General features: G+C 39.4%; 1 protein-coding gene across 11 annotated transcripts in view; it reads left to right on the top strand.

Moving 5' to 3' along the window:
- Positions 1-989: 989 nt before the first annotated feature.
- The window catches only part of TFDP2 (transcription factor Dp-2), a 175571-nt gene continuing 152705 nt past the window's right edge, over positions 990-23855 (top strand). For 10 of the 11 annotated variants that reach the window (XM_057545099.1, XM_057545093.1, XM_057545098.1 and 7 more), the window contains exon 1: positions 990-1321. The gene's annotated coding sequence lies outside the window, so the exon portion shown is untranslated. Of the gene's footprint in view, positions 1322-5004; positions 5058-23855 lie in introns of all 11 variants that reach the window. The other variant, XM_057545089.1, reaches the window with a different exon arrangement.

Raw genomic sequence — 23855 nt, 5'->3', positions numbered from 1 at the left:
TATGCAGAAATTATCTCTCCACTCCACCCCAGAGAAAGGTCCAAAGGTGCTTTCTCACCTCCCCCAGTTCCTTTAAGTATTTATTTAAATGGCGCCTTTCCTGCTGCCTTCACTGAGCACTCAATATTTAAGACAAGCCATCCCTCAAACACCTTCTCTACTACATATTTCCCCCAAAGCATGTCCCAGCATGTAACATAGCTTATATTTTGCTTATTTCTTTTGCATATTGTCCTTCCCACCCCACTAAAATGTAAGCTCACACATGGTTTTCAGATAGGCAGAAAAATGTATTAATACTGAACTAAATGGACAGGTATTTGGGGGATGGGAGCCGCGATTTTCTCTTCAGCTTCCACGTGACATGGTGACCTGGCCCGGTTTGGATCTTACTTGCCTGTGTACTGAAGAAGCCACATGCCCAGCGGTATCTAACCCCTGTCTGAATAATTTACCGCATACTCGTCCCCACACGTGGCCTCAATCACTCGTCCCCATGCCCCTCCATGCTGCTGCCCCGGAGGTGACCCATCAAGTGACTGGGGACGGAGTTGTGCTTGGGAACTAAGGATGACCTAGTTCCTCCTTTTCTAAGAGAGATGGGGGTTTTCCTGCTTGGGGCCGGGGGGGATGGGGGTGGATGGAAAAGTCAAGATTCCCACCCATGCCGGGGGAAGGGGCGGGGAAGGGTGTGTCTATAAATTTTAGGCCTCAGGCCTGTAGCCTGTCCCGGAGGCGGCTGGGGAGCCGCGTTGGCGAGATCCCTGCGGGGGACCCACTGAGAACCTCCAGTGGACAACCCAGGGACCCGGCAGAGCTCCTCTACCTCGCGGCCCCCTCCTCTCTTTGGGAAGCCTCGGGGCGGGGTTTGTTTACTCCTCGCACGCACCGCAGGCCTGGCCAATCCGTGGGGAGAGGCGCCTTACGTCATTCATCCCGAGGACCAATCGGCGCTCACCGTGCTGCTTCGCCGCCAAAGCTCGCGCGGGGGAAGCGGGGCAGTGGCTGGGCCGGGCGAGGGCGGACGGAGCCGCCAGCGGTCTCGGCTGCAGCCGCCGGCGCTGCTCGGTGCGCGGGCGCGCCCTGACCCTTCCTCTTTGGGCAGGCTCAGGGGCGCGCGCGCGGTCGGCGTCCCGGGGCCTCGAACTCCAGGGCCTCGACTGGGCAGGCCGCGGATCGCCCAGCCTGCCCCGCGTGTGAGTCGGCCGGGACCCGGCCGCCGCCAGCCGCGGGCGCCACTGGAGCGGCGGTGCCCGAAGACGCGCCCCAGGCTCGAAGAACAGCCCTGCGCGGTCGCCTCGTTCTCTGCAGCCAAGCGGCGGTAAGGTTCAGGGTGCGGGCGCGGGCTCCGTGCCGAGGGCCTCCGGACCCGGCCCGGCGTGTTCCTGGGCAGGTTCCCCTCCTTGCGCCTCCGGGCCCCCTTGTCACCCCGAGTCCCATCTGTTTATTCCCACGCATTCTTCCAGGCCTGGCCGAGTAACCCTTGAGTGTCTGGGGAAGAGAGTCGGAAAGCGGAGACCGCCCCTCCCCCCCTGCCCCCCCCTCCGCCCCAGCCACACACAGACACACAGAGCAAATTGGGGGAGGCACCGTCCCTGAGTCACGCCTCGTGGAAGAGAGGAAGGGCTGCTTTCTACTTTCTCGGTATCTTCAGGGAAGAAGCATGGCTTCTAAGTCTGGTTTTCCATCTCTACCAGGTGTATTTCAGAGTTCCAAAGCCTCGTGCGCTTGGAAGAGCCTCGTAGCCTCTATAAGGGAACTTTTCTGTCAAGTAGAGGGTCACTTTTGGGGCCCAGACTCCTTTGAGAAATTCCGGAGAGCCAAGGTCTCTCTCCACAGAAGAGGGTAAAGATTTTTGTAGGCTCTTGTAGGGAGACAGTGCACCTAGGAGGATGAGTGCTCAGTCTCTGGTACCAGTCTCTGTGACCTGGCGTTGTGTGGTCTCAGTTTCTTCATCTGTAAAATAGTATCCACCTATTGAGGGTGTTGCCAGGAGGAAATGGACTAATCGGTGTAACCATTTGGAACAAAGCTCACCTCCTATTAATTGCCCTGCCCTGCATGAGTTAGGCATTTAATTGACCCCGGTGAATGATGGTTTAGAAAAGTTCCCCGTGTTGTTTCTCTTTTTACGTTGAAACAGTTACAGGGTCGTCCCTTTCCCTATTCACTGCTGAAGCTCCCTTGGAGCCTTTGAATACTTTTCCTCATTCTGGCTCTGAGGGCTCAGACTTCCTTTCCCACTTCTTTGCTCTCTTTTTAGTAAGTCAGTAGCTCATTCCCTTCCTTCCCCTTTCTCCCCCAAATCTTAGTGTTGTGTTTCTTCATTTGACTTCTTTAGCCTAATTTTTTTCTGGGCCACTTTTCTTTTCTCTTAATGGCTTGAAATCATCTTCACCTAATAGATATAGTTGAGGTTATTCATCTGTCCTGTCTACGGTGTAATCATAACCCTACCTCTGTACAAAATTATACAGAAAATAATTTAGTTGATCTGATATTGCATGTTGCTTTTCCATTTCATTGGTTGGCCTATAATTTAGCTAAAGCTTTATCACTATCCTGTTACTGTAATAAATCTTTAATGGCAGTGTCCATTCTCAAGTAGCACCCGGAGAAAAATCAAATGCCTAGACCGCAGATTCTGCCACACTTCTGTGCTGGCTCTTGATGCATTTGTTATTTATTAGAACATCTTGTTCCTGGAACTAGAGTCTAGTCTCATGGCAGACATGGTGTCTGTAGCCCTGTTCTGACAGTACAGTTGCAGTTTCAGCAATGTGGTGCTTATATTTAATAAAGGCCCAAGACTTATTAAACTCTTATTTTTGAGTTCTCTTTATGTCTAGTTGTTTAATTAAGAGGGAAAACAGAATTTTTCAAGTGTTCAATACTTCACGTTACCATTTTGTGATCATGTACCTTTCCCCCCAACTCTTGGAAATGTGTCGTCCAACTGGCACCTTCAAGTTTTTCTCTTGCCGCCAGAATTCTTAACTGTGAACTATGTCCCCTCAATACAACTTGAAATTGGGTGCACAGATATGTTTATCCTTAATATGGAAAGCATTTGTGGATGGAAATTATACATTAAAACACAACCTGAAGGATTCAAAGATTGCTTTTTGTAATTAGGAATTGAAATGTGAATATACATTTGCTTTTTTTTTTTTAGCATTATAGAAAGACTGGCTTTGTTTTCTTGCTGTTGATATTTTATGTTTTATGCATAATGCATGAGTCATATATTTACATTGCACTTCACCATTTTTAAAGCCTATTTAGGTATATGAAAGTTCTTAGAATGTGGTGAGGAAACAGACTAAGCCAAAATTAAATTCATGGCAAAGATAGTGAAGTAGAACCTAGTGTTCTGATTTCTAGCCCATTGTTTCTTAGTTTGTCAACCTTAACAATTAACCAGGACTAAAAGATGAGAAGGGAGAGTTTAAGATGAAGTCTTAAAGGCAGAGGGGGAAACTTTCTAATTTGGGCATTAAATATTAGATATTGAGTAGTATGTTAGCACCTCATTTTTTAATCTTTAAACTTAGGTATGTTTCTTTTAAAGATGAAGTAGTAAGCCATTATTACTTACAGTCAGAACTTACTTATAGTCAGTTTACGTTGTTGCTTGGCAAACTTGATTTCACTTTTTTTCTGAACTTGTCATCATATTTTAAACTCTTATTGTAACATGTATCTTAATGTGTCTTAGAGGAAATTAGAAAGCATGAAGTTCAGTGTTTTTTAGATCATAAAGTTTTAAGCTGTAATCAGTTTTAAAGATTATTAAATATATTTGCCTCTTCATACTTGAATCTTTTCCGTTTTAATCTGGGATAAATGATTCTAGGGATGGGGCATGAATTCAATTAAAAGTAGATTTGTGAACCCTTGGAAATTTTATATGCATTTGTATATTTTTCTGGAGAGAAGATTCATAGTTTCTGAGGCAAAGATATTTGGACAACTCTAATTTTTATAAAATTATTTCTTTTACTGAACTAGAAGTTATATCTTCATTGGTTCTAGTTCTGTCCCCTCTGTAGTGGGTTTTCAAATATTTGAAGATACTTCCTATATTCTCCTGATTCTTTTCTTTTCTAGACAGAATATTCTCAGTCTTTAACCTCCTCTAATGATTTTGTTGTTTTGATTTGCACCTCCTCAAAATACTTATGGCTCATCTGTGGGTTTGTGTCAGTTTATCCATATTCTTCTTAAAAGTGTAGTACCCATAATTAGATATTAACCAGTAGAGAAGACCGTAAGTTACCGCTCTGATTTAAGATTAAGGGTAGACTTGCTTCTTTGGCAACCACGCGGCACTGTTAATTTACAATAATGTCCTGTCAAGAAGGCGAACTCTGGGGCTGGCCTGCCTGGGTTTAAATCCTGGTTCTACAGTTTATCAGCTGGGTGACCTTGAGTAAATTATGTAAACATTTTGGGGCCTCAGTTTTCTCATCTGTAAAATGGGGTTTATCATAGTACCTATCTGATAGTGTTCTTCTAAGGAATAAATGAATGCATATATGTAAAGCACTTAGAATAGTCCCTGGCATTTAAGTGCTATGTGCATTACCCATTATTGATTTTGTAGTCACCTAACATTCTTGAGTTGTTTTGTCCATGCTCTCCCAGTTCTTTAATAGAATATTTTTTGGTAGGACTTCATATTTATCCCGATTAAATTTTGTCTTGTCAGATTGGTTCCAGTATGTTGACTTTAAAAAAAAGAAAAAGTCTGGATTTGGTCATTCAATAAAGAAGCTTATTTGTTTATCCATAGATTTGATAAACTATAATTTTGATAATGCTGACATAGCCTTCATGCAAATATTATTAAAATGTTGACTAGGTGGGCCTAGGAGCAGAGCTCTTACCCTGCTAGAGACCTCATAATGTTGATTTTTAAAAACCTGTTAATTCTTTGATTCAAGTTGTTCAGCTAATTAGAAATCCAGCTAATTTATCATTATCTACCTCAAATACTTCTAGGTTTTCACAAGGAAAATATAAGGAACTTTAACAATTGCCTTCCTAAAACCCAGGTAACTTTATATACTTCATTTAAAAAAATCCTATCTGTTTAATCTGTCAAAAAAATAAAAGAGCATTAATCTGTCACTACTGGTCCTTAATGAAACTATACTGATTTCCAGGAGCATAGGTTGGTTATTGCTTTTTCTGTGTTCATAGACTTCTCTCAGTAAAGACTCTAAAATCTTGTCTAGAGTTACATTTAACTTCAGTGATCAATAGTTGGCAGGATCCCCTTTCCCTAGCAGCTGCATGGACATTTTATCAGAAGTGATATACCTTGTTGAAGGTTTCCTTAGAGCAGTTAGGAACTCTCTTTAGAATCTTCTCATCCATATTGAGCTTTGGTTTCCATTAATTCATTGATTAAATTTATTAATTGCCCATTTTGTGCAAGATACCAATGCTCATTTAACCCTGATAGAGATACCTGAAGCAAAAAGGTAATCCATGTCCATTTTCTCGCCATTCCTACTGTTGTTACCATAATCTGGGCCTCCATTCCTTTTCTCTACAATAATAGCTTCCTTTTGACCTTCCTTCTTTGATCTCTTTCTGTCTCTAATCCTTAAGCACTGCAACCAGAATCATCTTTTTTGTTTTGTTTTGTTTTTTGCTGGACTGCACAGCATGCAGGATGTTAGTTCCCAGACCTGTGCCTTCTGCAGTGGAAAAGTGGAGTCTTAACCAACTGGACCACTAGAGAAGTCCTTCATGTTTTTTCTTTAAATTAATTAATTAATTAATTAAGTTTTGGCTGCGTTGGGTCTTTGTTGCCGCGCGTGGGCTTTCTCTAGTTGTGGCGAGTGGGGGCCACTTTTCATTGCAGTGCGTGGGCTTCTCGTTGCAGTGGCTCCTCTTGTTGCGGAGCACGGGCTCTAGGTGCCGCGGGCTTCAGTTGTTGTGGCACGTGGGCTCAGTAGTTGTGGCTCGCAGGCTCTAGAGCACAGGCTCAGTAGTTGTGGCTCTCGGGCTTAGTTGCTCTGCATGCGGGATGTTCCCAGACCAGGTCTCGAACCCGTGTCCCCTGCATTGGCAGGCGGATTCTTAGCCACTGCACCACCAGGGAAGTCCCTGTTTTTAAAATGCATGTATTTCTTTAAAGTCTTTTCTTCCCCACTGGAAAAATCTTTAATGATCTAATTAGATTTTAATTTTTGACTACTTTCCAACTCCCTTATTCTGTTTTCTGTTTACTAGCCTTTTAAATTCAAGCCTTCCCCACCCTCTTTATTTTTTACCTTACTTATTCTTAGAGATGATATGAACCATCAGCCAGATAGTAGGCATGGAGCAATGGTGATTCCTCACCAGCTGGTCAGTGTGTGAGTCACTCAGCTGACAGATATGGAGTGCTTACTATGTTACAGGCACTGTGTGAGCCACTGAGCTGACAGAGGAGCATGACATAGCCTCAGCCCTTGAAGAATTCTAAGTGCAGGAAAAGATAGAATAGGGGAAAGTATTTGGAGAAGAGAAATCTTTCTTTCTTTCTTTTTTTTTAATACTCAAAAGCATAATAAGTTTATGTAACAGATTCCATTTTACCTTGAAAAGAGCCAAGTATGTTGTTATTAAAGAATGAGTTTGTGGGACCTCCCTGGCGATCCAGTGGTTAAGACTCCGTGCTGGGACTTCCCTGGTGGCACAGTGGTTAAGAGTCCGCCTGCCAATACAGGGGACACGGGTTCGATCCCTGGGCCGGGAAGATCCCACATGCCACTGAGCAACTAAGCCCGTGCACCACAACTACTGAAGCCTGCTCTCTAGAGCCAACGAGCCACAACTCCTGAGCCCGTGTGCCACAACTACTGAAGCCCACGCACCTAGAGCCTGTGCTTCGCAACAAGAGAAGCCACCGCAGTGAGAAGCCCACGCACCGCAATGAAGAGTAGCCCCCGCTCGCCACAACTAGAGAAAGCCCATGTGCAGCAACAAAGACCAACGCAGCCAAAAATAAATAAATAAATAAATTTATTAAAAAAAAAAAAAGACTCCATGCTTCCACTGCAAGGGGTGCGGTTCGATCCCTGGGAACTAAGATCCGACATGCTGCATGGTGGGCCAAAAATAAAAACTGGGGGTGTAATGTACACCATGATAAATATTATGAACACTGCTCTATGTTATGAACGGAAGTTGTTAAGAGAGGAAATTCTAAGAGCTGTCATCACAGGAGAACAATATTTTTCTGGTTCTTTAGTTTTGTATCTGTATGAGATGATGGATATTCACTAGGCTTATTGTGATAATCCCTTCATGATGTATGTAGATAAATCATCATGCTGTCCACCGAAACTTTTGCAGTGCTTTTGACAGCTATATCTCAATAAAACTGGAAGAAAAGAAAGAACATATGCAACTAACGAATAGCAGTCAATAAAATGATTTCTAGGCTAAGGAAAGTTTGGAAAAACTGTTAGATAAATGATTCTGCACTAATTGATACATTTTAAGCTACAAAGTCTTTGCAAGTAGGAACATTTTGTGAGCATAGTGATTATGTATTTTTTTAAAATTTATTTATTTTTGGCTGTGTTGGGTCTTCGTTGCTGTGCGTGGGCTTTCTCTAGTTGTGGAGAGCGGGGATTACTCTCCATTGCGGTGCACGGGCTTCTCATTGCGGTGGCTTCTCTAGTTGCGGAGCACAGGCTCTAGGCGTGAGGGCTTCAGTAGTTGTGGCGCATGGGCTCAATAGTTGTGGCGCACGGGCTTAGCTGGTCCGTGGCATGTGGGGTCTCCCTGGACCAGGGCTTAAACCTGTGTCCCCTGCATCAGCAGGCAGATTCTCAACCACTGCACACCAGGGAAGCCCCGTGATTATGTATTTTTAAGTTGAACACATCAGTGTTCAAAGGTAGCAGAATATATTACCTGTGGAGACATTCTAAGAAACATACAGTGAAAATCTTTGTGAAAAACACCGTAACTTCTTCCACTGACCTTAAAATTTGAGCAAATACTTGCTAACTTAATTAGTAAACTAGTTAATTACAATGTAAAAGCAGCTAAATATTTCTTATAAATGAGCTCTTTCTGAAAGAACTTTAAATATTCCCTCTTCCCAAGTCAAATTATTTTCTTTTACTGTTATTATATCAGATCCAGCAGTATTCTTGGGATAATCTGGACTATTAGATACTACAACTCTAAGATCTGTTCCGAGTTATTAATTTCGTAGGCTAATTTAAGTTACACTCTGGGGGAAATGTTCAAGACAATTGAATTTCTTCTCTTGATATAAGTGACATAAAATAGGAATAAATTTCAAGAAATTGAAATACTAAGCAAAAGCATGTGAAACTAATGCTAAGGAAAAGACTTTTTAGAAAGGGGTCACTACCTACAAAACCCTTCTTCCCAATAACAGAAAGTAATTTCAAGTGAAATGAGAGAGATCATAGTAAGTAAAGAAAATAAGAGATTCTAATATAAGCAGCTGAATTGAAAAAAAGTGAAATCCTGTTTACAAGGCTGTTCTTTCATAACCTACAAAATGTTAAAAGACCACAACATATTTTCTAGGATTAAGTGAGAAAGTAAAGATCCAAAATCTGAAAGCTTTGTATTCATTATGAATTTTAATGGCTTGCTTTGCAAACACTGACAATGTGATGAGGACCTCATGTAGTCCTGCCCAGCTGTGTGTGAGATAGGTTTAACTGTTTTTCATTTTATAGGTGAGGACATAAATTGCTTTACTGGGATTAGAAAGATAGTGACGGCAGAGCTGGGGCTCAAACATGAATCTGACTGTCGTGCTAGCCACTCCACTATATTGCCTCACTGAAGTGTTTAGGCCTTTTCTTCCGTAGTTGGCTGTACAGCAGATATTAGCACAATCTTGTAAATCAACTCTACTTCAATTTAAAAAAAAAAAGTCACTCTGATCACCCAGCTAAATAAATAAATAAATAAATGCTCTGCAAAAATAATAATAATAATAATAAAATAAAATACTTAGGCCTTCAACATTAATGCAAGAACCCAGACATCTTTATAGGTTCTTCTTAGTTGAGTCTTTCCAGTATAGTTTCTGTTTTTCCTAGAGCATTGTGAATTGATCCAAATATAAGTAAGTGATTTGAAAATTAGCCACCGTTTTTGATTGATCATCCTTTCTCTAGCGTCACTGTTTACTATAATTTAAAAAATAGACCATTTCTGTATGATGTTGTGGTATCCTCATTTCAGCTGTATTTCAGTTAATTGGTTAAATCCTGATTATGAGCTGTGTGACTGATACACTGACTGGTTTACTGTGAATAGAAACAAGTACATGCTTAGATAAGACGTTAACCTAACTCCTTTGTAACATAAATTTTTAATTTATTTTAATGCCTATGTTATATGCTACGTGTCCTTTTGACTTGTTTAAAAATTGAATATGTATGGGCTAAAAGAAAAAAAGTTGGGTATTATGAAATGATGTAAAATCTTGAAGTTGTGATGAAAGAAGAGAAAAAGGCTAAAAGTGTTCTGAAAAGTAAGAAGAATAAAAATATAATAGCAAATAATAGGGGCGGTGTTTATTGTTCGTCACAGAGCAGGAGCGCGTGTATTTCATAGTCAAAAAAAGTGGTGGGTAATGATGCTGTTATCACCAGAGGTGTGGATATGCCTGGTGAACTGAATATGCAACAAGGAATGTGTTTTGTTTTTTTTTAACATCTTTATTGGCGTATAATTGCTTTACAATGGTGTGTTAGTTTCTGCTTTATAACAAAGTGAATCAGCTATACATATACATATGTCCCCATATCTCTTCCCTCTTTCGTCTCCCTCCCTCCCACCCTCCCTACCCCACCCCTCTAGGTGGTCACAAAGCACCGAGCTGATCTTGAAAATAAGAATGATAGTACATATCGTTTCACCAATGTAGAAAATATTGTACAGAAGGATTTTTTTTTTTCTCTTCACGTTTAACTCTAGGTATATATTGAAGCATTCTGATCAACTGTAGCATAGAGCTCAGACTGGCTGTCTGTCTATCTATCTATCTAGTTAGGTATCTATCTTAGGGTCAAAAGCCTCTGACTTATTTAATACCTCTTCCTGTTTGTGTAAAATTCACTCCAGTACTCACCCTGGAAAGAAACACTTTGACTCAGATTGACCTTGAGTGGAAACAGGGAACTATGACATTCATTTGACTTAGTAATTTGTGTAAAACTTTTTCTGTTTTTTATCATCCTAATTATCTCAAGGGTAGAGTAATTCTCAGCTCACCATCTAGTTATTTTTTAGGCTTTCTGTAACAATATGAAGCATTTTTTCATGTTGTGACTACTAGCAACTTTGATGAATTTTTCACATTGAATCTACATCTGTCTTAAGTAACCAGTGTGTGTTTGGTAAAATTTTTATGTCCAATATCAGAAGCTCTCTCACGGTTTACATTATCTAGTGCTTACTGTGTGAATCTTGTTGTGTCTGATAGTTCCCTTGAAGATACTCCTTGTTATATCTACTCTTGGTCTTAGCTCTTGGTTATCTTGCACAAATCCCACTTTTTCTCAAGAGGAATATAGGAGATCAGTTGCTGAGGATGGCGAAATAAAATAGACCAGTTGTGCTTTCTGGATTCGTCTGGGCTTAGGGTCTCATGCTTGCCTTTCTGACTTCTTGTATTAATATTTGGCAGTTACCAATTTAAAATTTTCTGAAAGAAGAGTCTTCTTCATATTTTTCATCCCACTATCCAGAGGTAAAACTATGTTTTTAAAAAATGCTTTTTTAATGAAAGATGATAGGTATCTAAAATTGGACAAATTTTCACTAACTAAATAACACATCAGTGTAACTAGCACCCTAGATCCAGAAACAGACAATTAACAGCACCCTACTGTCCCTTTCCAGTCATGAACACCTCTTCCCCAAGGGGAACTATTTTGATTTCTAACAGCATGAATTAGTAAAACTACCTTTAACCATATCTGCTTTTAGTTCTTTTGATGGTTATCACTCTTAGCGGTATAATTATTGCTGTATTTCTTTTTTTAAAACTTTTTTACTTAAACTAATTTTTGACTTGCAGGAAAGATACAACTTCCTAATGTTAACCTTTTCATAACCGTTCTATAATTATCAGGAGCAAGAAACTAACATCAGGACAATATTATTAACTAAACTACAGACCTTAATTTGAATTTCATCATTTTTTTCTGTAATGACATTTTTCTGTTCCAGGATCCTGTCTAGCCTCCCACATTGCATTTAGTTGTTTCTCCTTAGTATTCTCTATTCTCTAACGGCCTTCAGTTTTTCTTTGTTACATGACCTTGACACTTTTGAAGAGTACCGATCATATATTTTCCAGAATATCCTTTATTTGACTTTGTCCAATGTTGTCTCATGATTAGAGTATGGTTATGCCTTTTTAGTAAAAATACCACAAAAAATGATGTATCTTTCTTTCACAGAGCTCATCAAGGGGTTCGTCATGTCAATATGTTTTATCATTGGTGATATTTACCTTAGTTACCCTTGTTTACCTTGGTTAAGTTGATGGATGCCCACTTTCATTTTTTAAATCTTGATCTCTAATCCTTTTGGAGTTTATTTGTGTGTATGGTGTGAGATATGGATCTAATTTTATCTTTTTCAAAATGACTGCCCAGCACCATTTATTAAAAAGTTCATCTTTTCAGTTGATACCAAAAAGTATTTGATGAAATTCGACACCCTTTATGATAAAAACACTCAACAAACTAGGAATAGAAGGAACTACCTCAACATGTAAAAAGGCCCTATAGGAGAAGCCCACAGCTAACATCACACTGAGTTTTGAAAGACTGAAAGCTTTTCTTCAAGTTCAGGACCAAGACAAGGATGTCTGCAGTCACCACTTCTATTTAATATAGTACTGGAAGTCCTAACTGGAGCTATTAGTCAGGAAAAAGAAGTAAAAGACATCTGAATTGGAAAGGAAGAAGCAAAATTTTCTCCATTGGCAGACAATATGATCTTTATATGTAGAAATCCCTAAAGATTCTACATACCCAAACCTATTAGAATTAATGAACAAATTCAGCAAAGTTGCAGGATAAAAAAATCAACACAAAAGAATCGGTTGCATTTTTACACACTAACGTAGTGAACAATCCAAAGGGGAAATTAAGAAAACAATTCCATTCAGGATAGCATGAAAAAGAAAAAAGAATAAAATACTTTAGGAATAAACTTAATCAAGGAGGCAAAACACTGGTACATGGAATTACAAAACATTACTGAAATTAAAGAAGACACAAATAAATAGACAACTTGTGTTCCTAGACTGGAAGACTTAATATTGCTAAAATGTCAGTACCACACAAAGTGATGTACCGATTCAGTGCAATCTTTATCAATATCCCAATTTCTTTTTTTTAACAGAAACAGAAAAATCCATTCTAAAATTCATATAGAATTTCAAGGGACCTCACATAGCCAAAATAATCCTGAAAGGGAATAAAGCTGGAGGACTCAGACTTCCCAATTTCACTACTTATTACGAAGCTACAGTAATCAAGCAATGTGGTACTAGCATAAAGACAGACATATAAATCAGTGGAATATAATAGCCCAGAATAAACCCTTGCATATATGGGCAAGTTATTTTTGATAAGGGTGCCAAGACCATTCAATGGGGAAAGGGTGGTCTTTTCAACAAATGATGTTGGGGAAACTGGATATCCATGTGAAAAAAATAAAATAAAATTGGGCCTTTATACCATATATAACAATTAACTCAAAATGAATCAAAGACCTAAACTTAAGAGCTAAAAGTATTAAATTCTTAGAAGAAAACATAGGTAAGAATCTTTATGATTTTGGATTTGGCAGTGATTTCTTGGACATGATACCAAAAGCACAGGTAACAAAAGTAAAAACAGGTAAATTGGACTACATCAGAATTAAAAACGTCTGTGCATCAAAAGACACCATTAAGAGTGAAAGGCAGGGCTTCCCTGGTGGCGCAGTGGTTGAGAATCTGCCTGCTAATGCAAGGGACACGGGTTCGAGCCCTGGTCTGGGAGGATCCCACATGCCGTGGAGTAACTGGGCCCCGTGAGCCACAATTACTGAGCCTGCGCGTCTGGAGCCTGTGCTCCGCAACAAGAGAGGCCGCGATAGTGAGAGGCCCGCGCACCGCGATGAAGAGTGGCCCCCGCTCGCCACAACTAGAGAAAGCCCTCGCACAGAAACGAAGACCCAACACAGCCATAAATAAATAAGTAAAATTAAAAAAAAAAAAATTAAAAAAAAAAAAAGAGTGAAAGGCAGCCTATGGTATGGGAGAAAATATTTGAAAATCATATGTCTCATAAGGGGTTAATATCTAGAATATATAAAGAACCTCTACCAGAACCCAAACAGCCTGATTCAAAAATTGGCAAAAGGACTTCCCTGGTGGTGCAGTGCTTAAGAATCCGCCTGCCAGTGCAGGGGACACGGGTTCGATCCCTGGTCCGGGAAGATCCCACATGCCGTGGAGCAACTAAGCCCATGTGCCACAACTTCTGAGCCTGAGCTCTAGAGCCCAAGAGCCACAACTACTGAGCCTGTGCCACAACTACTGAAGCCCACGCACCCTAGGGCCCAAGTGCCACAACTACTGAAGTGCCACTCTAACGCGCCTAGAGCCCGTGCTCCACAACAAGAGAAGTGACAGCAGTGAGAAACCCAGGCACTGCAACGAGGAGTAGCCCCCGCTCGCCGCAACTAGAGAAAGCCTGCATGCGGCAACGAAGACCCAACGCAGCCAAAAAAAAAAATTGGCAAAAGACTTGAATAGACATTTCTCCAAAGAAGATATACAAATGGCCAAAAAGCACCTGAAAAGATGTTTAACATCCACTAATCATTAGGGAAATGCAAGTCAAAACTGCAGTGAGATACCACCTCATACCTATTAGGATGACGCCTATAAAAAAAACAACAACCCAAAAAACAGAAAATAACAAGTGTTGGTGAGAATTGGAACCTTGGTTGGTGGAGAAATTGAAACCCTTACACTGTTGGTGGTAAAATTTATAAAATGGTACAGCCAGTGTTGAAAACAGTATAGAAGTTCCTCAAAAAATTCAAAGTAGAATTACCATGTGATCCAGCAATTCCACTTCTGGATATATACTCAAAAGAATCGAAAGCAGAGCCTCAAAGAGATATTTGTACACTCATGTTTACACCCATGTTTATAGAAGATAGAAGCAACCCACGTGTCCATCAATAGATGAATGGATTAGCAAAATGTAGTATATACATACAGTGGAATATTGTTTAACCTTAAAAAGGAAGAAAATTCTTACACATGCTATAACATGGATGCACCCTGGGAACTTGATGCTAAGTGAAATAAGCCAGTCACAAAAAGACAAATACTGTATGATTCCATTTATATGAGGTACTTAGAGCAGTCAGACTCATAGAGACAAAGCAGAATGGTGGTTGTCAAGGGCTAGGGGGAGGGGTGAATGTGGAGCTATTGTTTAATGATTATGTAGTTTCAGTCTTTCAAGATGAAAAGAGATCTGGAGGTTGGTTATACTTCAGTGTGAATGTACTTGATGCTGCTGAACTCTAAACCGAAAAATGGTTAAGATAGTAAATTTTATGTTGCGTATATTTTACCACAATTTTTAAAAAATCTGAAAAGCGTCCATCTTTACCCAATGATTGGGGATGCCAACTTTGTCATATATTAAATTTCCATATGTATTTAGGTCTAGTTCTGTACTTTCTATTCTGTCCACTGGTCTACTGGCCTATTTGTGCATCTGTACCACAATGTTTTAATTATAGAGGCTGTATAGCATATTTTAATATCTGGTAAGGTTATTTTCCATTCATAGTTTTTCTTTTCCAGTACTTTCCTAGTAATTCTTGCATGTTTGTTTTCTATGTCAACTTTATTTTTTTTAATTTTTAAAAAATTATTTACTTATTTATTTAGTTGGCTGTGTTGGGTCTTCGTTGCAGCGCGCGGGCTTTCTCTAGTTGTGGCTCACGGGGGCTACTCTTCGTTGCGGTGGCTTCTGTTGTTGTGGAGCACGGGTTCTAGGCATGCAGGCTTCAGTAGTTGTGGCACACAGGCTCAGTAGTTGTGGCTCGTGGGCTCTAGAGCACAGGCTCAGTAGTTGTGGCTCACGGGCTTAGTTGCTCCGCGGCACGTGGGATCTTCCCGGACCAGGGCTCAAACCTGTGTCCCCTGCATTGGCAGGCGGATTCTTAACCACTGTGCCACCAGGAAAGTCCCTCTATGTCAACTTTAATGTCAACCTGTCCAACTCTATAAAATGGGTTGTTAGTATTTTTATTGGGATTACATTGAATTTATAAATTAACTTAGGGAGAATTTATATCCTTATAATGTTCAATTGTCTTATCCAAGAACAGGGTATGTCTTTCCATTGTTCAAATCTTCTTTAGGAGTACTGAAAAATTTCCTCTTTTTTTTAAAAAAAGCTTTATCGCATTATAATTATCATACAATTCACCTTTTAAAGTATATGATTTGGTGGGTTTTGGTATATTCACAGATATATGCAGCCATCACCACCACCTAATTCCAGAACATTCCCAGTACCCTGAAGAGAAACCTGTGCCCATTAGCAGTCACTCCTTATTCCCTTCTCCCTCCAGCCCTGGGCAACAACTAATTTACTTTATGTTTCTTTGGATGTGCCTCCTTTGAACAGTTCATGTAAATGAACTATTCATGTATAATATCTAAATCATCTTTAAATTAAATCATACAACGTGGCATTCTGTGGCTGCCTTCTTTCACTTAGTGTAATATTTTCTAGGTTTATACATACTGTAACATGTAACAATACTTCATCTCCCTTTTTATTGCCAAATAATACGCATTCCATCGTAGAGATGTAGCCCTTTTTATTTATCCATTCATCAGTTGGTAGACATTGGGTTTGTTTACGCTTTTTGGCTATTATAATAATGTTGCTATGAACATTCGTGTGCAGGCTTTTGTGTCGACATGTTTTCAATTCCCTCATACAAGTTTTTATACATTTCTTGTAATTTATTATTAAGTATTTAGTCTTTCCTACTATTGGACTTTCTTTACCATTGTAATCCTCCTAGTGTTTATTGATTTTTGTGTTTTTCTGTATTGATTTTGTTGCTGTACGTAAGTTAAACTCGACTGTAGTTTAACATATTGTTCCTATTATCTGGCTTTGTTGTAAAGGTTATACTGACCTCATCAGATGAGGCATTGTTTTGAAGAGAATTCTTTGGGAAAAAATGTGTATTCTCCCATTTTGGGGGCAGGTTGGTACATATGTCTCTTAGACCACACTAACTAATTGTGTTGATGAAATTTTGTGTATACCCTTACTGACTTTCTTATTTTGTCAGATGAGGCATTGTTTTGAAGAGAATTCTTTGGGAAAAAATGTGTATTCTCCCATTTTGGGGGCAGGTTGGTACATATGTCTCTTAGACCACACTAACTAATTGTGTTGATGAAATTTTGTGTATACCCTTACTGACTTTCTTATTTTGTCTGTTCAACTCATCATTACTGAGAGGTGTATGTTAAAATCTCCTTTATAATTGTAGATTTCTCAGTTTCTTCTTGTAAATTTGTCTTTTTTTTTCTTTATACACTTGTGAACTGTTATAAAATACATTCAAATTTAGAATATTTGTGTCTTCTTGCTGAAAAGAACCTTTAATCGTTATATCCTCTTTATCCTCTATAATACTCTATAAAGACCATTTATCTGTTTATAGAGTCACATTGTCTTTTTTCATTTTATTACTTTCTGTGGAGGTATGTGTTAGATACTGCAAAGAGCAGTTGGATTTTGTTCTCCATTTTATTTATTTTAAACCCAATGTGACAAACTTTTATTTATTTATTTATTTATTTATGGCTGTGTTGGGCCTTTGTTTCTGTGCAAGGGCTTTCTCTAGTTGCAGCAAGCGGGGGCCACTCTTCATCGCGGTGCGCGGGCCTCTCACTATCGTGGCCTCTCTTGTTGCGGAGCACAGGCTCCAGATGCGCAGGCTCAGTAGTTGTGGCTCACGGGCCCAGTTGCTCCGCGACATGTGGGATCTTCCCAGACCAGGGCTTGAACCCGTGTCCCCTGCATTGGCAGGCAAATTCTGAACCACTGTGCCACCGGGGAAGCCCCCTGCTTGTTCTTTTTTTTTTTTTTTTTTTAATGAGGATCTTGAATCAGATGCGTATGTTTGATTGATTGATTGATTGATTGATTTTGGCTGTGTTGGGTCTTCGTTTCTGTGCGAGGGCTTTCTCCAGTTGTGGCAAGCGGGGGCCACTCTTCATCGCGATGCGCGGGCCTCTCTCGTTGCGGAGCACAGGCTCCAGACGCGCAGGCTCAGCAGTTGTGGCTCACGGGCCCAGCCGCTCTGCGGCATGTGGGATCTTCCCAGGCCAGGGCTCGAACCCGTGTCCCCTGCATTAGCAGGCAGATTCTCAACCACTGCGCCACCAGGGAAGCCCCCCCTGCTTGTTCTTAAGATCTCTTTATTTTTAGTGTTTTACTGTGTCTGGATGATTTTTTTTTTTTTTAATTGGAGATCATTATGATATCTGAATCTGAGGATTTTTAGGAGACCTCTTTTTCCCCTAGTTTCCAGAGCTAGATAGAGACATTTTCTTGTCTTGTCTTTGCTGGTGGTTGATTTCCTTACCCTTCCCTAGTCCATCCTTTCACTGAGAATGTTTGAAACGGGATGGAAAAAAAAAAAAAAGAAAGGGAGTGGGGGCCTTAATTCCAACTCTTCACTTCATGTGATTCCCAAGGCCTCATCTCTTGTCACTTTAAAGCCATTAAAAGTTAAAAATTTTGGTTATTTGTGTTGACAAATTCCTCCATGCAGCTGAAAACTTCGCTTTCTTGTGAGCTCAGCATTTGAGAGAATTTGTATTTTAATTTATCCAACATTTCTAGATATTTGTTAAGGTGAAGTTTACAGACCCTTTAGTTCACTATGTTACCAGAAACAAATATGTTCTTTTGGGGGTATAATTTCTCTCCTTCTTTTCTCTTTTCTTCTGAAATTCCCTTTTAGTTGGACATTCTAGATTTGTGATTCTTATTTTTTTCTAATTTTAAAAAGCTTTTTGTTCTAGTTTGTAGATTTCCCACCCTTCCTTTGCTTGCTTTCTTTCTTCCCTTCCTTCTTTTCTTTCTTTCTTTCTTTCTCTCCTCTTCCTTCCTTTCTTTTCCTTCTTCTGTTTTGTTAATTCAGTCTCTTTATTTCATGTTAGAGACTTTTCCTCATTTGTTCAGTAAACTTTGGCCATCTGTTTAGATTAAAGAGTGAGACAGTAAAAACTCTGTCCGTGGGGAGTTGTTAACTTCAAGTCTTAATACAGGGTGATTGAGTGATTGAGGGTCATTTCTCTTGGGTCAGATTCCCTAATGGAGGAATCTCCTAGTCTCCTGCTTGATTGGCTTGTGTTCTGGAAGCTGATTTGGGGAAGAGGGCTGGGGTCCACTGTTCAGCCTGTGAATCTTAATTTAATCTCTTTGTGGTATGCTGTGACACACAACCCCTGTGTGTACCTGGTTTCTACATCCTGTCTAGTTTAGTGTCTTAAGACAAATCACTTGTCTCTTGCTAGGGTGCAGGAGAAGCCATTTCTTGGCTACATGATAAGGCTTCTGGGTGAAAACTGTTCCTTATACAGCCTTTCAACCAATATTCCTATTTTCAGCCCCGACACAGATGTCTCCATTCTTAAGCCTTTCTGTGGTGTTTGCAGCTTATCGGTTTCATACCCTCACCTGCCCTCACATGCATAGGGTTTGGCTTGTTCTATTTTACCAAGCCAAGTTCAGCTACCGTCTATCTAGCTTCAATAAGCTGTATTTATGTCCCTCATGTCTCCTTTCATGCTACATATGTGTATGTTTTTTAAAAAATATTTATTTATTTATTTGGCTGTGCTGGGTCTTAGTTGCGGCATGTGGGCTCTTACTTGTGGCATGCGGGATCTAGTTCCCTGACCAGGGATGGAACCCGGGCCCCTTGCATTGGGAGTGTGGAGTCTGAACTGCTAGACCACCAGGGTAGTACCAATATGTATATTTTTTTGATGGTTTTATCCTTTTTTAGTCCTCTAGCTTCATTTTAGTGTAGTTTCAAAAGAGAATGGATATAAACCTGTGTTTTCATATTTAACAAAAGAACCTTATGGAGAACTACATGTAAAAGAAAGATATTAGAACATTTTTTCACACCATATACAGAAATAAACTCAAAATGGATTAAAGACCTAAACGTAAGCCTGGAAACCATAAAAATCCTAGAAGAAAACATAGGCAGGACATTCTTTGACATAAATTGTAGTAACATTTTTTTGGATCTGTCTCCTAAGGCAAAGGAAACAACAGTAAAAATAAACAAATGGACCTAATTAAACATAGAAGCTTTTGCACAGCAAACGAAACTATCAACAAAACGAAAAGATAACCTACTGTATGGGAGAAAATATTTGCAAATGATATGACTGGTAAGGGATTAATACCCAAAATATATAAACAGCTCATACATGTCAATATTAAGAACAAACAACCCAATCAAAAAATAGGCAGAAGATCCAAACAGACATTTTTTCCAAAGAAGACATATAGATGGCCAACAGGCACGTCAAAGGATGTTCAGCGTTGCTAATCATCAGAGAAGTGCAAATCAAAACCACAGTGAGATATCACCTCATACCTGTCAGGAATGCTGTCATCAAAAAGACCACAAATAACAAATGTTGGCCAGGATGTGGAGAAAAGGGAACCCTTGTACACGGTTGGTGGGAGTGTAAATTGGTGAAGCCACTGTGGAAAGCAGTATGGAGGTTCCTCAAAAAAATAAAAATAGAACTACCATATGATCCAGCAATTCCACTCATGCGTATATATCTGAAGAAAATGGAAAACACTAATTCAAAAAGATGCATGAACCCCAGTGTTCATAGGAGCGTTATTTACAATAGCCAAGATATGAAAGCAGTCTAAGTGTCCATCAGCAGATGAGTGGGTAAAGAAGATGTGGTACACACATTCAATGGAATACTACTCAGTCGTTAAAAAGAATGAAAACTTTCCATTTGCAACAACATGGATGGACTTGGAGGGTGTTATGCTTAGTGAAATAAGTCAGACAGAGAAAAACAAATACTGTATGACATTATTTATATGTGGAATCTAAAAAATGAGCTAGTGAATACAACAAAAATGAACCAGACTCAGAAATAGAGAACAAACTAGTGGTTACCAGTGGGGAGAGGAAAGGGAGAAGGGGCAAAATAGTGTTAGAGGATTAAGAGGTACAAACTACTGTGTATAAAAATAAATACGCTACAAGGATATATTATACATCACAGGGAATATAGCCAATATTTTATAATAATTATAAATGGAGTATAATCTTTAAAAATTGTTAATCACTATATCATATACCTAAACTTATATAAAATTGTAAATCAACTACAATTTTAAAGCAAAAAGAACCTTATAATACGTTTTAAATATGTTGTATTCACTTAAAATAGTATTGTTATAAATTCAGGGATTTCTTCTATCTTCCTTTTCCACTAATGTTTATTTCAGTTTCATATCTTGGGTGAAGAGTAGAAGGATAGGTAAATACAGGCACGAATGCAGAAGGGCAACAGGAGAGGGACATAGAGAAAAGGAAAAACAGGTCTCTTAATAAGACCTTGAGAGGCTTACATGTAGGTACCAGTGAGACTTTAATGAAGTAATAGTGCCATCTTCTGGCTTTTTAAAACCTGTGTTCCTGTAATTTTATCTTGGAATCCCACATGTCGCTACATTGCAGTGTGTGTCAGATTTGGTGAATTTGGTCTTGTTTAGTTCTCAACCTTATTGTAGAAAAAGGCTTTTCTTTACATAGGATTTGATTAGAATACAATAATTCTGGTTTTTCAAACTCCTTAAGCAAGGATTCTATCTAAAATGTTACAAAAACCATACCCTGACTTTGTACTTCAGATATTATTTCTACTTATTTTTTGAAAGCAGTATCGTTTCTCTCTCTCTCTCTTTTTTTTTTTTTTTTTTTTTGGCTGCATTGGGTCTTCATTGCTGCTCGCGGGCTTTTCTCTAGTTGTGGTGAGCGGGGGCTACTGTTCGTTGCGGTGCATGGGCTTCTCATTGTGGTGGCTTCTCTTGTTGCAGAGCACGGGCTCTAGGCATGCGGGCTTCAGTAGTTGAGGCGGGTGGGCTCTAGGGCATGTGGGCTTTAGTAGTTGTGGTGCGCAGGCTCAGTAGTTGTGGTGCGCAGGCTCAGTAGTTGTGGCTCGCAGGCTCTAGAGCACAGGCTCAGTAGTTGTGGCGCACGGGCTTAGCTGCTCTGTGGCATGTGGGATCTTCCCGGACCAGGGATCAAACCTGTGTCCCTTGCATTTGCAGGTGGATTCTTAACCACTGCGCCACCAGGGAAGTCCAGAAGTATTGTTTCCGTATGAAGGAAAATTAAAAATTAAGTTGGTGTGTTACATAGGTACTTTGTGTTTATGGGAAAAATACAGAATGTATAAAGGATGTAAGTAGCTCATCTTATTATTTCATTAAAATTGATCAAAGAAAAGAAAAATGTGTTCTTCCCACTCTTTGCCATATATCCATCCAGTTCCTTGCCTAGGAGGTAGTCTTTTTATACAAATGCTAGTATGCTACACGTACTTCTCTTTAACTTGCTTCCTTTCACTGAAAGGTTTACATTGGAGGTCATTCTTTATCAGTTCACAATGCGCTCCCTTATTTCTTGTTTTAGGCCATGATTTGTTTAACTAGTCTAATATTGGTAAACAGGGTTTGTCTTAACTTTTGCTATAAAAGTGACACCATAGTGAGTATCCTTTATATCTACGGTTTCACATGACTCTAGAAAAAAACTTCATGGGATATATGCATGTATAATTTTCATAGATATGGTGAAGTTACCCTGCATAAAGATTGTACCTATTTATTCTACCACCAGCAAGTATGATAAAGTCTGTTTTCCCTCCTTTTTCTCAGTACAGTATACCAGTGTCAATATTTTTGATCTTGTATATTACAGCTTTATTTTGTATTTCCCTTATGAGAGAGGTTGAATATTTTTTTTATGTTTAAAAGCCATTTGTGTTTTCTGTTATGTATCTTTTGCCCATTTTTCTTTAGACTCTATTTATGTTCTGTTTATTTATAGGAGCTTTCATAGGTTAGAAATTAACTCTTTTTCTGGAATGTGAATTGCAAATACTTCTTTCCAGTTTATTTTTCTTATGACTTGCATTGTGGTGTCTTCTTTAAATGTAAAAAAATGTAGTCATATCAGTTTTCTTCCTTTGATGACTCCTGGGTTTGGGTTCATATTTTAGAAGAGGTTTCCACACAGATTAAAAAATCAAGCTCCCATGTTCTCTTCTAGTACCTAAAAAATTGCATTGGATTTTTTGATCCATCTGGAATTTGTTTCGAACGAGGTACAAATTATGGCTCCAATTAATTTTTTTTATATAAATTTATTTTATTTTATTTATTTGTTTTTGGCTGCATCGGGTCTTTGTTGCTGCTTGGGTCTTTGTTGCTGCTTGGGGGGCTTTCTCTAGTTGCGGTGAGCGGGGGCTACTCTTCATTGCGGTGCGTGGGCTTCTCATTGCGGTGGCTTCTCTTGCTGTGGAGCCAGGGCTCTAGATGTGCGGACTTCAGTAGTTGCAGCATGTGGGCTCAGTAGTTGTGGCTCGCGGACTCTAGAGCGCAGGCTCAGTAGTTGTGGCGCACAGGCTTAGTTGCTCCACGGCATGTGTGATCTTCCCGGATCAGGGCTCAAACCCATGTCCTCTGCATTGGCAGGCGGATTCTTAACCACTGCGCCACCAGAGAAGCCCTCCAATTAATTTTTTTAAGATGATTACTCAACTGTCATGTATCCATTGCTATTTATTGAGTAATCTACCTAAACCGTTAATACCTAACTAATTTGAAGTGTCAACTTTGATATATACTAAATTTCTTTGTAGATTTAAATCTATTCTTGCACTTGTTTTTCGGGTCCATCCGTCTATACGCTTTTTCATTTACAGTGTATAACATTTTAATTGTTGTAACTTTATAACTGGTTTTAATAATTAGATGGGGCTAATCCTTACTCTGTATTTTCCAGAATTTGTGTGGCTGTTTTGCTTATTTTATCGTGTAAAGTTTTTTGTTTTTGTTTTTGCTCATCTCCTACTTTATTCTCTGTTCATTAAATAATTTTTTTTTTATTGTGGGTAAAATACACATAACATAAAATTTACCACTTTAACCCTCTTTTAGTATGTAGTTCATATTGTTGTGTAACCACCAGCACTCATATCCATAACTCTTCATCTTGTAAAACTGAAACTCTATACACATTAAACAGCAGTCCCCCGTTTCCATCCCCTGTCCCCCAGCCCCTGGCAACCACCATTCGGTATACTTTCTGACTCTGTGATTTTGCCTACTCTGAGTACTTCATGAGAGTAGAATTACAGTATTTGTCTTTTTGTGACTGGCTTAATTTGCTTAGCAGAATGTCCTCACGGTTCATTCATGTTGTAGCATGTGTCAGAATTCCCTTCCTTTTTAAGGCTGAATAATATCAGCCTGAGAGCAGATAAATTGAGAACCTGGACAAAATGGATGATTATCCAGGAAAATATAAACTACCAAAAACTACCTCCAGAAGAGGTAAAAAATCTAAGCTGTCACGTTACCATAGGAAGAATAAAGTTGTCAAAGGGTTGCCCATCTAAAGAGCAACTGGGGCCAAACTCTTACAAGTAAGTTCTATCAATA

The sequence above is a fragment of the Balaenoptera acutorostrata genome, chromosome 4, assembly GCF_949987535.1.
Source record: "Balaenoptera acutorostrata chromosome 4, mBalAcu1.1, whole genome shotgun sequence".
In the NCBI taxonomy this organism is placed as follows: Eukaryota; Metazoa; Chordata; class Mammalia; order Artiodactyla; family Balaenopteridae; genus Balaenoptera; species Balaenoptera acutorostrata.
This window is presented reverse-complemented; position numbering and strand designations above follow the sequence as displayed.